The following is a 4,074-nucleotide window of genomic DNA, read 5'->3' as shown; positions in this document are numbered from 1 at the left end:
CTGAACTTCTGAAGTGAGTTTGCTGCACTGAAAGTAAAGGGGCCGAATAATATTGCACGCCCCACTTTTCAGTTTTTTATTTGTTAAAAAAGTTTAAATTATCCAATAAATGTTGTTCCACTTCACGATTGTGTCCCACTTGTTGTTGATTCTTGACAAAAAAATTAAATTTCATATCTTTATGTTTGAAGCCTGAAATGTGGCGAAAGGTTGCAAGATTCAAGGGGGCCGAATACTTTTGCAAGGCACTGTATGTATCGAGGCTGAAAACGAACAATTTCAATATAACAAATGCAATTAAAGTATGAACAATTACAATATTACAAATGCAATTAAAGAACAATACATGCCAAGTTGGCATGTATTGTTATTGACTCATACCGTATAGTTATGACTGTTGGCATTGCCAACAGTCTTAACTATACAGCGTCAGTCTTGTTGAAGTCCATCCATATGGTTGTCCATGTTTTTCACCGCACAAATGTCAAAGAATTTCCTACTTGTTGCCTTCTCTTCTCATCGGACTTTAAAAAAGGTGAGGTGTAGACTCAGGAGCTCCACCTTTAAAATAAACCAAATAATAAAATTATTTTAGGACCCTAACAAAGTGTAGTCACTCTCCATGTTTTTATGAATATGTTATTCAGGTTATTCAAGCAGTCACAGAAATGATATTGAAATATACTGTCAATTATTGTATTTCCTTCTCTCAGTCCCTGTCTAAAGACTAAATTTGAAGTGATTTCATAACATGCCAAATAGGGTCACAATTGAATTAATTAAACATTGTCCAACAAATAAAGCATGAAAAATAATTTATGTGTTGTATATTTGACAAAATAATCGCGTTTCCGAAGTTCGAGCCTGAAAGGGGACGAACCCGGAAGTAATACGTCACACCGAGAACAGCGATGGCAGCGCTCCATACGGCCGCCATACTAAGCCCTTCAAACAATGATTCAAACAGCGATATAAGCGATAGATCGAGCGCAAGGGAGGAGATCCAAGTTTTTGAAGAGTTGGAGGAAGAAGAGGAGGTTGGAATTTTATGTTGGACCTAACATGTATTAGCCAGACGCTAATCCGGATGCAAACAGTGTGCCTAGACTATCTGACATGGAATGGAGACAAGACCCATCGAGATTACAAGATTGGTAAGATATAGGGCTGTTATTATTTTCATGATTTGAAGATGCAGGCATTTGCACATACTTTTATGTTTTTGTCTATCTGATGACATTGTTTAAAAATAATAATAATCAGACTTCATGTTCATTTTGGCGGATTCGGCAGCTCTCGTGCATATAAAATGATAATATAAAAACATTGGGGGAAAAGAAGGAGCTGAGTCGTTGATGACTTTCTCCACTTTATTGTGGCAACAATAAGAAACAAAATAATAGCGGACTGCCGCCACATTCGACAGTTTTGCTTCTCGCTCATCCCCCCCTCGCCTCCTACTACTCACAGCTCTCCAGTCCCAGCATCTCTTAAACGGATTGTGCATAGTGTCTTGTTATGAGCTTTTTGTTGACAAAGGTATCGAACAAACGACGTGCTGACAACTTTGTTTCTTTTTTAACACATGGAGCTGACAGTACGAACACAGCTTGGGGCTCTCGGCAGGCTGTGCGGAGTGATAGATAGAGCCCGTAGAAATGGCGTCTAATGGCATGAGGAAATGTAGTGTTTTTTCACACAAGCGAACAGATTACAAAGCACCACTTCAGTGTTGTCCTGAGACTACATTTCCCATGATTCACTGCGTGACCTGCGCCGCTCGCTGATTCGTTGCGAGATTGACTCAATGCCAACACACTAGTTGTCAACTGTGACCTGTCAGCGGCTCTCGTAAAACACAAACTAGAAGGCTATCATGAGATCACCGTGAAAGAAACGGCGAACCGTCCAAAAGCAATGCAATGCTTGAAGCATGAAGGTGGAAATACATAATACAAATACAAATAAATGCACAACCTCACCGGCGGTGTGTGTCTCTTACAGCAACGTGACCGTGAATTACCGCGACGGCGACCCGCTTATATGCACATCCACACCCCTTTCCCGATTGACAGTGGATTAATCCTTTCGGACAAGATCGTAGATGACGCACACTTTAAACACGCTTAACCTAGCAAACACAACAACAACTATGATCGGGGATTGCCATGAGTTAGCTTTCGGCTAACGTCGCTAGCTTCTACTGTTCATTCCACAACAGTTGGCAGCTCTGCTTTGACAAAGTCATCAGTCATCTATCCAAAAACCACACTTACTTTTTGGCAAATCCTTAATCATAAGCAGACCGGTTGAGGAAGCAGGCATCTTCGAAGTGTTTGCAGCAGAGAACACTCCTCGATGATGGCGTGAAATTCATTCGCATCGTGCGAACGAAAGATGTCCATTTGCGTGGCCTGCTGTCCTTTGGCCAGTCATACACGTTTTCTTTAGATTGAGAACAATAAATCGCTACACACCGCCGTGGCATCTTACTGAGAAGTAATGCAACAATGCTGTTCTATGGCAGACTTCCCACGCAGATCTCTGTATGACGCAATTTCCGAAGAAAAGCATTTTTGTTGTCAAGGGCGTTGCTATGGGTTAAACAAAGAATCTGGAAGGGTTGCGTTAAAAAAAAAAAAAACGAAAATATGCTTATAATTGTTTAGCCATTGATATTATTCAAAAACATGGTTGGCCAACCTTACTTCACATTTCCGCTTTAATGTCCCTGTCTCCATCCTCTCCGCCTGTGTCTTTTTCTTTCACTTCCTCCATGTTATCTTTCATTTTTCACTTTCGTTCTCTTCATCTCTTTTGTCCCTGTATTCGTCCTGTTTTATTTATCATTGTTTATTTGTCTTTTTTAGCCCGTTTTCTCTCTCCCTTTAATGTTTTCTATTTTATTTTATTTGCTTTCTCTTTCCTCCTTTCTTCTGCTGTCTTCATATAGCGGCACAGTTCAAGATCAGTCAAACTAAAGTGGTAGTTGCTACACGTAAACCTCTGACCGTCTGCATTTTTAGGGAAGTCTGTATTGATTTGAACTTGCCCTCTCTTAACTATAGCACACCACTCGCTATCACTCACATCTTTAAGCCACAGTCCTGGGCAGGGCCGGAGTGGGACTCATTTTCGGCCCTGGAATTTCATGCCTCAGACCGGCCCACTCATTTAAAATAATGTCATTATGCATACACTTGTTAAGTTCCGTGTTCTCTAAAGCCGTGTACTGTAATTCTGTGTATTCCAATTCAGTGCAAGTAATGATTGTTTAACAAGGTGGCTTTATTTTAACAAGTGCAACACAACATCATTTTGAACAAATTTAAAAATGGATTTTAAAAAAACTATATAAAATGATACATTTTAAAAAATGAATTAATAAATAAGACCTTTTCTGCAACATCAAATATTAACAAAATGAGTGCTTACAGATAAAACAAACATAGCAACATAACAATATGAAAAATAAAGAATAAATATTGCACATTGTAACAAGTTCTAATGATACGATTATCCATTTTCCATTTCCACTTTAAAAACGCCACGTAATTGATTATATTAATTCTAATTTTCACTCACTGAACAACATGGCAATCCTACCTTCCAGCTCTGCAGCTGTGGTGTGTTCATTATGGCTAATGCTTACTGCTACATATCCCTTGTGAGGTGCTACAAGAAGCCAAAGTTTCCACAATTACATATTGTCGTATCACACAGTGCAAGTTGCATTTTATTCGCCATCTGGCCTTACCACTTTCGTTGTAATCCTTTGTAGTTTGAGGCAGCGAGGTCGTTGCATGAAAAAAATAGCTATTTTTGCACATTTTGCCGATTCTTTCACGAGTGCTTTTCTCTTTTTAATTCTTTTTTTTTTTCAGCGCCACCCTTGCTCTGTTTATCCATCCGAGCACCGAGATAGCAGCTAATTTAGCTCAATACAGACTACAATTTGGGGGCGGAGCTGCATGCTGTATTTTTCGTCTGCACACGTGAGGATGCGTCTGGAAAAAATATATACAGTGGTACCTCTACATACGAAGTTAATCCGTTCCAGGACCTTGTTTGTAA

General features: G+C 39.5%; 1 long non-coding RNA gene across 1 annotated transcript; it reads right to left on the bottom strand.

Moving 5' to 3' along the window:
- Positions 1-264: 264 nt before the first annotated feature.
- On the bottom strand, positions 265-3,933 carry LOC130920499 (uncharacterized). The gene is made up of 3 exons (XR_009064154.1): positions 3,758-3,933; positions 3,607-3,675; positions 265-561 (listed from the first exon to the last, which is right to left on the bottom strand). It is a non-coding gene; the product is annotated as an uncharacterized LOC130920499 (long non-coding RNA).
- Positions 3,934-4,074: the final 141 nt, after the last annotated feature.

The sequence above is a fragment of the Corythoichthys intestinalis genome, chromosome 1, assembly GCF_030265065.1.
Source record: "Corythoichthys intestinalis isolate RoL2023-P3 chromosome 1, ASM3026506v1, whole genome shotgun sequence".
Taxonomy (NCBI): Eukaryota; Metazoa; Chordata; class Actinopteri; order Syngnathiformes; family Syngnathidae; genus Corythoichthys; species Corythoichthys intestinalis.
Note: the sequence above shows the minus strand (reverse complement) of the source record. Positions and strands in the feature narration are given on the sequence as shown.